This window comes from Schistocerca piceifrons, chromosome 4, assembly GCF_021461385.2.
Source record: "Schistocerca piceifrons isolate TAMUIC-IGC-003096 chromosome 4, iqSchPice1.1, whole genome shotgun sequence".
In the NCBI taxonomy this organism is placed as follows: domain Eukaryota; kingdom Metazoa; phylum Arthropoda; class Insecta; order Orthoptera; family Acrididae; genus Schistocerca; species Schistocerca piceifrons.
The window spans coordinates 7,094,975-7,108,030 of record NC_060141.1 but is presented as its reverse complement, the minus strand read 5'-3'; positions in this window follow the sequence as shown (position 1 = coordinate 7,108,030).

Sequence of the window (13,056 nt, the reverse complement as noted above, 5' to 3'; positions counted from 1 at the left end):
ACTTAGAAAGCTGGAGCCACTCTGTAGCAATTCTAGACATGTAGGGTGTCACATTGTCCTCCTGGAATTCTTCAAGTCCGTTGGAATGCTCAGTGGACATGAATGGATGCAGGTGATCGGACTGGTTGCCTACGTACGTGTCACCCGCCGGAGTCGTACCTAGACGTATCAGGGGTCCCATATCACTCCAACTGGACACAGCCCACACAATTACAGAGCTTACAACAGCTTGGGCAATCGCCTCCTGACACGCAGCGCCCACCGATTCGTGAGGTTGTCTCCATACCCGTGCACGTCTATCCGCTGGATACAGTTTGAAACGAGACTCGTCCGACCAGGCAACATGTTTCCAGTCATCAACAGTCCAACGTCGGTGCTGACGGGCCCAGGCGAGGCGTAAAACTTCGTGTCGTGCAGTTATCGGGGACAGACTGTAACGCCGGAAATGCATATCCTCCTATTTCCATCTATTGTACTATAAATGATTTCCTTATTTTGTCACCTGAAGATATGACATTTCTGTCTCCTTATATTTTGTAATTGTTTTACTGTTTGTATATATATATATATATATATATATATATATATATATATATATTTATGCATCTATGTCGATTTATAATTGGTTTGTTTTGTAAATATTATTTGTATTTTACGCTGGGTCTGGCCTAGGGAAAACTGTGCCATCGAACGAATACATCGATAGGGCGTGTGGAGAACGAAAGTGTTTAGGATCTTTGGTAGTGTCGCGTGTCTGTCGCGTGGAGCGCGAGCAGAGAGAGAGTCTGGCTGGGGTAGTGCAGTGGAGCAGGTGTGTTGTGTGACGCTCCCGCGAGTTGCCGCGCTTTCGGGGTTGGAAAGCATGTAATTGCGCTCGACTTGCTATGATAGTTTCTGACATGCTGTCGCGGACGGGAAGCATTAGCTGGCGCACATCAAGAGCCCGTTTCGCCTGGTTACCGTGTCGAGAAGAAGGCGCGCCAACATCCAGCTTCTGCAACAGCGACGGCCGACAATGAGTGACTGTCGCCACCTCCTCGATCGACGGCTTCAAACCTTCAATCAACCAACAAGGAAGACTGGAAGCACGTAAAGTTTTAGAACTGTATGGCAGACCTCAGCTTTTCAAACTGTTCCATTTTCGTAACTTCAATTACAGCAACGTAGCATGAACCTTTGTTGCTCATTGTCCCAATTGCATTACCAAGCAGGGTCCCTTCCTTTTCCGAAATGAACCAGAGTGTCGTTGAAATTTCGATGTGCTTCAGAAAGAAAGCTCACTATCAACTTCAGTCACTAAATTAACTTTCGATTTTCCGGTTTTATTAATTCTTTTGCTAAATTAAGTCAGAGAGTAGCGAAATTTATTACTTCTGACAAACTTTCAGTTTTCACACTACACGTGTCAACCTTCAGTTGCCACGCTTCTAGTGCTACTTATATGTGCAATAACCTTTCTTTTTCAGTTACTATAGTAATTGTCCTTAGGACTGGCGACCGTAATTTCCCACAAATCTCAAATATCTAATTACCGCTAGTTAATTGTTATCGTAACGGCCGCACATTTACTTTCTTTATTAACTTTACCCCTTTTCAGAATTAATTTCCACCAGTTTCATTTGCATTTTTCCTTTCATTTAGATGTAACCCTTTCCTCCCCCTTTACCGACAGATTAACTTCGGTGACGATTGCTTTTCCCAAATTTTCATTAGGTACACGCGGTTTAATTTTTCTCTGTCATTGAGGTCGATAAGTGAGGTGGAGGTTACAAGACGAGTGGGCTTTTGACTCCGAAAGCCCATATGGATGATGTTTCGTTGAGTGCCTCGCACGCTGACACCTGTTGATGGCCCAGCATTGAAATCTGCAGCAATCTTCGGAAGGGCTGCACTTCTGTCGCGTTGAACGATTCTCTTCAGTCGTCGTTGGTCTCGGTCTTGCAACATCTTTTTCCGGCCGGTCGGAAGTTTGATCTCGTACCGCATTCTTGATATTCACGGTGCACTCGTGAAGTAGTCGTATGGGGAAGTCTCCACTTCATCGGTGCCTCGTAGATGCTGTGTCCCAGCACTCTTGCGCCGACTGTAACATACCTTAAAACGCACTTAAGTCTTGATAACCGGCTATTGTAGCAGCAGTAACCGATCTACCAACAGCGGCAGACATTTTTTGTCTTACATAAGCTTTGCCGATCGCAGCGCCGTATTCTGCTTGTTTACATATCTCTGTATTTGAATACGCATGACTATACCAGTTTCTTTGGCGCTTTAGTGTATTTTGAATAGGATTCCATGTCCGGAAATGTACCGTAACCGTTCTTATCCACTTCTGGTTGGGGAACTAAATTAGGCAGTACAATTGTTAGGTAACAATTCGAAAGGGAAACACAACGAATCATCCATTTATCACTTAAGCACATTTTCTTGTGTTAACACACATTTATATTATTACAGAAGGATAAGAAGTCCATTGTACTCTTACGTACAGAACGCTACTAATGCACTACAACAGTGGCTCGATGTGGCGACCATCATCGCCGTTACGGACATTACACCAATGAAGCACGTTCTGGTACACACTCGCCATTCCATCGCGTGTCTCTTCAGTTCCTAGTGCAGCGGGCAGATCCCGTGCCAGCAAATCTTCCTGTGCCTCTACAGGAGTCTCGTAAATCAGTCTTTGCATACAACGACACAAGAAGTACTTCACGTCAACCCGTCTACCCTACTGCATGCCAGAACATGTAATTCTGTGACTTTTGCCTTTCCCTCAGCAGAAGTGGGCGTGTTACACGTCTGATGCTAAACCGTCGTATAACGGTACGGGCTTGAGTTCATACACAAAATGCAACGTACTCACTGCCCTCTACAAGTCCTAGGAATTTGTAATGGGAATTTCCGAACACCCTGTATTTAAATGCATATTGCAACGTGAGCCACAATCACAAATGTTTACTAAATATTTTAATGTCATTTTTTCTTCTACTTATTGGGTTATATTACAACAGCCGGCATTAAATTTCATATTCCTTGCTTGCAAATAAGTACCACATTTCGGGCTGACCGTCTCTGCAATGTCCATCCGCGGAACCATGTTACTCCCGCGTCAAAATATATATCACAGCAGTTGAATGAGTTCTCTGTACTGAAAGACAAAGAAGGGAACACTGCCTCTCACACCCTATAACGCCGGTGCTATGCACTCTGCCGCTGAGGTAAGCCGTGAACTCAACGTAACTCGTGGCTAAATCCACCAGCGTTAACTAAAATCAAGCACATCTCAAAATGTTATCGAACCTCTAAGTATTTTTGTTTGTTACTGAGATCGAAAACTACACTCTCAAGAAAGTATTAACGTTAGTTGACGTCTTTGGATTATGCTGTTAGTTGCTGCGTGCGCATTACTCTAAAATACGATTGAGAACCGCGGACCGAGGGAATACTTGATTCGAGCCACAGTTTGGCTACCACTGCGTTGGATGGTTCAAAACTGTAGCCTTCGAGCGTCAAGAGTCCGTTTCCATGCGTCGCTAAAGACTCTTTTACACGAGCGACTTTCTCGTAAAAATCGACCACCCCAAGAGCGCGAGCCCTTCGTGCCCACGTGGTAGTCAGCAAGCGACGACAACACAAGTGTTTGTATAACTGAAAATGCAGATAAAATACTTTCTGCAACATTCAAAATTTTCGCCGTTTAATATCCGTTGATAACTTGCACTGTCCTTTGGTTCTGAATCGTTAAGTTGTATTACAGAAACTACATTCAATACGTAATCGATGTACTAGTGCCCTTTTTTTTACTGTATATAACTGATCGTAATTATTACGAAAATATTATAAATTGCTGGGTATAGCCAAGGGAGCTTCATTGAAATATATCGATAGCGACGACGAAACGGCAATGACTGTGCCGCCGTTGTTTATCTTTGCGAGCAGAGAGGAGGCGGACCAGCCTGAGTGGTGAAAGAGTGCGGAAGTGTTTGTTGGGCGCTGGCGCAGACGCGGTGTGTAGCTGTGGTGGCGCCAGTGTAGGCGCGCCTCACTTGTTAACCCGCGCGGCAGGAGAGGACAGGCGGAGGAAGCTGCAGTTCCAACTGTTGCCTGTCTCGTAATCATCCGTGGCTCTGGAGGCGACTCGGGGTTCTCTTCGTACAGCAGCACCAGCAGCAACAATGGCAGATCAGCATTGTCGCTCGCTACGTTCTTCGTCGTCCGCACGGCTACAACACTGTAAGACTGTTGACTCAGAAACGTTGTAATGTAGAGGCTTTGCCCAGCAACATTTCTTTCCCAAAGTATGGGTAAACTGAATAATGACTTCCAACTGTTAAAACTTGTAGGGCACCTGTATCGTCATTGTCCTCAGACATTATTATCAAGCAGGGTCCCTTTCCTTTCCATGCAATCACCGAGTGTCGTACGAATATGAAAACTGATTATTTACTGCCAGTTTTGCGCATTTGGCACTGACCAGTTTCAATCCAAATTTTTTGCCTCAGTAACAGTTCGTTCTTGTATTGCATGACAGAGGCTACTTAAAGTAAAGTAAATTGCACTGTCAAAACTAATGCCTAAAGATATAGCACAAATTACGAGTGCGCAAATTCCTTTATTCTGTATTTAGCTTAGAGAGTGACTTCTGCTGGTTTGGTATGTATTTTATTGTTGTATTTAAAAGTAAAATCAATTGCTCATTGAGTTCAGTATTACAATAAAGTAAATTGCTCCCCTTTTTCTAAATTTTGCATCACATTACACTGAGGTTACTGAAAGTTTTTTTTTACATAAAAAAGTTTAAGTTAAGCCAGTCATTTATTTAACTAATGATTTCAATTGAACGTTACTTTCAAAACATGGTGTTCCAGAATGAGTAACTGCAAACTCAGTGCTTTCTGATTCATTTATTTTCTCGTGAACTGTTGTGCTGTGGAACAGTGGAACAACCTTCTATTGCCACGTCAGTGATTATTTGCGTAAAATTCTTTGCCGTTACATTTTTCAAGATTATGCAGAATCATTGCCCTAGCGGGCTGGCTACCGTTTAATTATCCCTTCTTTTTAACTAATCAGTGTTTTCTCTGTGTTATCAGTGATTTTTGTAGTAAACATTACGTAGTACCTTTCTCCCGCCCCCACCCCTCCTGCGAGCGATTGCAATATATTCCACCCATTTCAAATTTATCATCAGCTTAAGTTTAGAATAGGTTTCCTCCTGCAGAAGAGTCTGTTGTACACTTTCCTCCAACTAACCGTCGTTATTTCCCTTCGGTAACGATAGCCTGGCTCACTGTAAAATTTCATTAGGCGTATGCGACCACGGTCAGTTATATTGCAATCCAGTAGGCTGAATGGGATTTATAGATTGTGCCGAGTCTCCTGCTCTACATTTCCGAGTATCTTGTACACCGCGCCTGCTCAGAAACAGGGGACTGTGGCGCCGTTTGCTAGCATCGGAAGTTAACCTCATAGACGTACTAAAAATAATTAGACCGCTGAATGACCCTAGTGTGGCGCTACCATATGAAAAGTGCCGTTTGCAGGGCAATGCTTTGATTGCACTTGGTAAATTATTTCAAATATCTGATAAGACGTTGCATACACAATGACTTATGGCAAGCAATTGCCGTTAATAAGAACTTGGCATACTTATTGTTAGAAGGAAGTACGGAAATTAGGTGGCTGGTTCAAGTTATATAGCAGATTACATATATTCACGTCCAAATCAGTTGAAGGAAAAATACGATAAAATTTTGGAAAATGAGGTGACGTAAAAAATAAAGACTGAAAGACAAGCGCAAACGACAGACGCAGATTATGAGCTAGCAAAGTTTGAACAGGAACCGAAAGTGGCAAACTCAGTGAATGGTAAAATAATCTCACTATCAGATACTTAGTAAGACTCATACAAAAACCTTGAATCGATAACTTGATGCAGTTCCGCTCCTACTTATAAGAAACAGACCGTGTATTCTTCCCGTCTTCCGATGCAGACCTAATAAGCTAGTGAACTACATTCATTTAAGATAGACTTGATTACTGAGTAGATATTTTGAATTACACATCCCTTTATTTTGTTCTTCGGTTTCCTTTCGTTATCTAAATGGTTCAAATGGCTCTGAGCACTATGGGACTCAACTGCTGAGGTCATTAGTCCCCTAGAACTTAGAACTAGTTAAACCTAACTAACCTAAGGACATCACAAACATCCATGCCCGAGGCAGGATTCGAACCTGCGACCGTAGCGGTCTTGCGGTTCCAGACTGCAGCGCCTTTAACCGCACGGCCACTTCGGCCGGCCCCTTTCGTTATCTCTCAAAACCTTCAAATCGTAGGTTAGTTTTCACATTCGTCCCTGCAGATGATGGCCTTCAGTTCGGAAACAGTTACTTCAATTCTCGGTTGCGGCTTGGTGGGAGCTTGGCTAACCTAGTCTGGTCCACCTCACTCCTAATACAAAGATTGTCGTCTCTTCGTTATCTTTATAGTGTTGCTTGCTTCGTTTTCGCGACACACTGAAAGGTTAGACAAGGTCCTGGCATTTCTTCGTACTAGTGTTCCCTACAGGAGAGACGGAATATCTCAGAGCAAAATGAAATTTACCTTTTATGGAGAAAAAGCTTATTCTAAGAATAAATTGGAACGTACTTAATTCAACGTGTTTCAATGAAAAGTACTTTAACACTGAGACAGACAGAATTATTCGACGAGAAAAGTAATTTTCGATTTAATTTTGTACTTAGTAAGAAACAAGATACAGAAGATATGGCAGAAAGACGCTGTTTACTGCGTTCCAGACATAGTTTGATGTGTTTGCAGGTACGTATTTTCTCGAGAAAATAAATGAACATGTTCTGATATTTCTGGATGACACTTTTCTATTCTTTCAGTTCATAGGAGTGTAGAGAATTTACCACACCACCTTCAACAACAACTTCCGTTATGAACTCTGCTTCCGTCATTAATAAACTGTTATTATTGCTTGTTCCTAGATTTTGTTACTACATTTCGATTTTTTTGTAAAGAGGATAGTCCATCATATGCTAGCTTTCACAGTTCAGATGCCAAACCGCACAGCGGACAGTCATAACGCACGCAGTTTTGGTGCTGCCGTGTAAACCAAAATGACCACTAGAAACATACCTACTCAGAACAGGAATAAATCGCCAGTAAGACTGCAGTAGACTCACTTCTCTCGAGTAGTCAACTGACACAAGAAAATCGATCGTGTGAAAAGGGCTTAAGCGTACAGTCACTGTCGTAGTTACAGTTGTCCTTGCACATTACCATAGCAACGGCTTCTTCGTTGGTGGAAGAGCAGTAGGTAGATGGGTAGGAATATAAAATGTACGTCTCACATTAAGACAGTATATAGTGTGTTTAGCAGATGTCTGACGTTAGTTTTTTTGCTGTCCACCTTTATGTTATATGCTTTTTTTTCGATACTAGTGGGTATTCGTTGCCAACCCTTCTCCAAAACGTGGTCTCGTACCCACTTTCGGTTTATGAAAACTTTTAGACCGCGTCCAGTTCCCCTTGAATGTTCTTCTTCAATGTAGGACGTTTCAACAGCTCTACTGGGATCTTCTTCGGGAACTTTGAGGTTTCCATGATCGTCGTTGTAGAGTTCACGAATTTCTGATTGGCTCAACTCCATTTTCTGGAATTATTATTTCGCTCAGTTTAATGTATGTATATTCTTCCAACACAGTCCATAAAGTTTGGCTGTGGGAATAAGTGGGCTAATCTAACCAACATAAAACCTTCGAAACGACTCAAAAAGTCCAAAGTTTTGATCTAGGCATCTTAAGCCATTTGCTTCGTAACTGGAGATCACAACCTAACCGAAATTAAACAGAAAATGCATATTTTCCTCTGTCCAGAATATTTCCACAACGAGCCCTTGATGTCTACTTTGAGGGTAACAAATTTCGTCATAACATACATCGAAACTCCTCGGGATCACCTTAGTTAGGACACTTTAAATTACAGAGCGCATGAAGCGAACATCTGCTAAGATTAGAAGCAGAAATAACATTCCCCATAAGCTCTGCGGTGCTAGCTGGCCATCATCATCAGATACTCTCCGAGTATCGGCACTCGGTTTCGTGTAGTTATAACACTAATGGTGATTACCGCTTGAGTAAGTTCCCGATAATGTTACTCCCGTGATAGGAATAAAAGTCTCATCATGATAGTGTGTTAATGGAAAAGAATTGCACTATGTTTCATCGTCAGAAACATAACGCATTGGCAGAGAGCAGTAGTTATACTAACAGGGATCGAACCATGATACCCAAGTTGGAAAACAGTACTGTAACCGAGCTAAGGAGAAACGGTCGCCAGCCTAGTTAGGTAAAATGATCCCAATAAAATACACCGTTAATCAAGAAAACTGATTGCTGCATGTGACTTCACTTTAACTGGAATCGGTTTTGTGCATTTGATACGAAAAAATAGTACAGTCTAGATCATACTTGTATAGTAACTATTCATGAGAAACGCAGATATACTGTTAAAATGTCTTGCCAGCATGTTACCTCTCTCTAACTCTCGTTTTCTGTCTGAAAGCAAGGAAGATAATGTTCAATACATAGTGCCAATTATAACAAGCGAGGAGCACACTTAAGTTTGACAGGAGTTGGCTTTAGCACTTTACAATTGCGAGACGATAATAGAAAATTACCTTCGGACTGTTACGCTAATCATTATGATTACTAAATGTTTTTATGTGGAACATATAAGTCTTTGCACTATGCAGAACACAAGGAAAACTTTGGGTAGTCTGAATCTCATCTAGTCTTACTAAGTTGTGGCCAGTTATGTTTATAAGAACACACATTTCTCTGGAATGATTACAGCTCTCCATAAAAACAGTCACTGTAAGAATTACTGAACTACTGGCTCAAAATTGGGTAGGAGCTCAGAAAATGTGCTTTCTGTCGACTGAGTTTAGCACAAATACTTCTGACCAGGCATAGTTAAAAATGCATAAACAATGGGGAACATTAGAAGAGAACCACTACCACAGACCTGCAAAGCACAACATAGTTGTGTTGGCTTTCAAGCTGTAATGCTCTGTAAATATTCCTAATAATCACAATCCATTCTGTTACTTCACTATTGAGCAAAACTTTTGATTATAGTTGGATCTGAATAACGTAATTAATACTTCTTAGGAATTATTCTCTTGCAATACTTTTACAGAATAGCTGGTGCACTTCATATAAAGGTTATCTAAGCGCTTGAAAAAATTATAGCTCCACGAAAAAAGATATTACTTTTTTAACAGTATTGATTCCGCAGTTCATTAAAATCTGGACACACTGAATTATTTTGGCATCATAAAGAGGCATCTATCTAAGTAAGTGTTTGAGGACAAATTATTGTTTTCGACACGAAGTTGAGGTGAAAGCATTTATTATTCGCAATTAAGCAACTTACTGGTCAATGCAAATACATGCTGTACTAAACTTTATTCGTAGTGAAAGTGCTAAGGTGAAAATTGCTCTGTAAATTATCTTCCTAGCGCCGGAATTTTATGACTCAAAGCAAACTAATAACAAATCCCATGACGTTGTAGCCAATATACATCCACTTCCGAAACATAATTACTCCACTCTTGCTGCTCTGCTTAGCACTCACGATGTTGGCTGTTTGCAGGCTAGCCACTATCTCTCTCACAAAGACTCCTTACAGTATTTCGCACCAACCCAACTTTTTACCTTCCCGCCGACAGCAAAGCTTCCATAAACATGTCGGATGTTTAGTGCATATTCTGGTTGCACGTATCAGCAGCGTTATGTGTCCAACCAGAACATGCATTACAGCTCCGGCATGTGTATTATGTGAAGCTTTACTGTAAGCCTGGTACCGTTTGGTCTGCATTGGACTGCACCACATGGAAAATTTTGAAATTTGTGGTAAGTTCCTATGGGGCCAAACTGCTGAGATCATCGATCCTTAGGCTTTCTTTTTTTTTTTTTGGTCCTCAGTCTACTGACTGGTTTGATGCGACCCGCCACGAATTCCTTTCCTGTGCTAATCTCTTCATCTCAGAGTAGCACTTGCAACCTACGTCCTCAATTACTTGCTTGACGTATTCCAATCTCAGTCTTCCTCTAGAGTTTTTGCCGTCTACAGCTCCCTCTAGTACCATGGAAGTCATTCCCTCATGTCTTAGCAGATGTCCTATCATCCTGTCCCTTCTCCTTATCAGTGTTTTCCACATATTTCTTTCCTCTCCGATTCTGCGTAGAACCCCCTCATTCCTTACCTTATCAGTCCACTAAATTTTCAACATTCGTCTATAGCACATCTCAAATGCTTCAATTCTCTTCTGTTCCGGTTTTCCCACAGTCCATGTTTCACTACCATACAATGCTGTACACCAGACGTACATCCTCAGAAATTTCTTCCTCAAATTAAGGCCGGTATTTGATATTAGTAGACTTCTCTTGGCCAGAAATGCCTTTTTTGCCATAGCGAGTCTGCTTTTGATGTCCTCCTTGCTCCGTCCGTCATTGGTTATTTTACTGCCTAGGTAGCAGAATTACTTACCTTCATTGACTTCGTGACCATCAATCCTGATGTTAAGTTTCTCGCTGTTCTCATTTCTACTACTTCTCATTACCTTCGTCTTTCTCCGATTTACTCTCAAACCATACTGTGTACTCATTAGACTGTTCATTCCGTTCAGCAGATCATTTAATTCTTCTTCACTTTCACTCAGGATAGCAATGTCATCAGCGAATCGTATCATTGATATCCTTTCACCTTGTATTTTAATTCCACTCCTGAACCTTTCTTTTATTTCCATCATTGCTTCCTCGATGTACAGATTGAAGAGTAGGGGCGAAAGGCTACAGCCTTGTCTTACACCCTTCTTAATACGAGCACTTCGTTCTTGATCGTCCACTCTTATTATTCCCTCTTGGTTGTTGTATATATTGTATATGACCCGTCTCTCCCTATAGCTTACCGCTACTTTTTTCAGAATCTCGAACAGCTTGCACCATTTTATATTGTCGAACGCTTTTTCCAAGTCGACAAATCCTATGAAAGTGTCTTGATTTTTCATTAGCCTTGCTTCCATTATTAGCCGTAACGTCAGAATTGCCTCACTCGTCCCTTTACTTTTCCTACAGCCAAACTGATCGTCACCTAGCGCATTCTCAATTTTCTTTTCCATTCTTCTGTATATTATTCTTGTAAGCAGCTTCGATGCATGAGCTGTTAAGCTGATTGTGCGATAATTCTCGCACTTGTCAGCTCTTGCCGTCTTCGGAATTGTGTGGATGATGCTTTTCCGAAAGTCAGATGGTATGTCGCCAGACTCATATATTCTACACACCAACGTGAATAGTCGTTTTGTTGCCACTTCCACCAATGTTTTTAGAAGTTCTGAAGGAATGTTATCTATCCCTTCTGCCTTATTTGACTGTAAGTCCTCCAAAGCTCTTTCAAATTCCGATTCTAATACTGGATCCCCTATCTCTTCTAAATCGACTCCTGTTTCTTCTTCTATCACATCAGACAAATCTTAGCCCTCATACAGGCTTTCAATGTATTCTTTCCACCTATCTGCTCTCTCCTCTGCATTTAACGGTGGAATTCCCGTTGCACTCTTAACGTTACCACCGTTTTAATGTCACCAAAGGTTGTTTTGACTTTCCTGTATGCTGAGTCTGTCCTGCCGACAATCATATCTTTTTCGATGTCTTCACATTTTTCCTGCAGCCATTTCTTCTTAGCTTCCCTGCACTTCCTATTTATTTCATTCCTCAGCGACTTGTACTTCTGTATTCCTGATTTTCCCGGAACATGTTTGTACTTCCTCCTTTCATCAATCAACTGAAGTATTTCTTCTGTTACCCATGGTTTCTTCGCAGCTACCTTCTTTGTACCTATGTTTTCCTTCCCAACTTCTGTGATGGCCCTTTTTAGAGATGTCCATTCCTCTTCAACTGTACTGCCTACTGCGCTATTCCTTATTGCTGTATCTATAGCGTTAGAGAACTTCAACCGTATCTCGTCATTCCTTAGTACTTCCGTATCCCACTTCTTTGCTTATTGATTCTTCCTGACTAATGTCTTGAACTTCAGCCTACTCTTCATCACTACTATATTGTGATCTGAGTCTATACCTGCTCCTGGGTACGCCTTACAATCCAGTATCTGATTTCGGAATCTCTGTCTGACCACGATGTAATATAATTGAAATCTTCCCGTATCTCCCGGCCTTTTCCAAGTATACCTCCTCCTCTTGTGATTCTTGAACAGGGTATTCGCTATTACTAGCTGAAACTTGTTACAGAACTCCTGTAACTTTTTCTTCTACTCCTTCCCCTACAACTGCATTCCAGTCGCGCATGACTATTAGATTTCCTTAGGTTAAAACACTACTTAATCTAACTTAAATTAACTTCCGCTAAGGATAACACACACACCCATGCCCGAGGGAGGACTCTAACCTCCGACTGTGGCAAGGAGCCCTAGACCGCGCGGCTGCGCCAGATGCCATAATAATGAAACGTCCCCTTAGAAAAATTATACAAGACTATGCTTAAACTGGCACACAATATTTTTAGCGCAACGCAATCTGACTTTCAAAAATCCCGACAAAAGAACGGCCCTGACTAACATTAACCTATACGTTTCACAAATCACTTACCTCACCAAAAATCTTCGTTACTCGAACTACTGCAATACAGCGAGTGCCACTACTGCCAGCTAAATAAAAGATTCAAACTACGGAAGGCACTAACTACTGACAGGCATAGTTAGCAAATGAAAGATTTTAATAGAGAACAAACAATGTATTTACCTCAATAGTGTTCAAAAGTCATAATGTATATATCAGTTCATGATATGCAGTATTACAAATTTCAAAACTCCGCCATCCCTCTCCTCACATCCACCACTGCTGGCGGCTCACCTCCAACTGCGCAACGCTACGCGCTGTTAACAGCCAACTGCCCAACACTACAATGGCGAGTATTACAACAATGCAAAGCAGCCACAGACTGCACACAGCACAGCCAGTGATTTTCATACAGA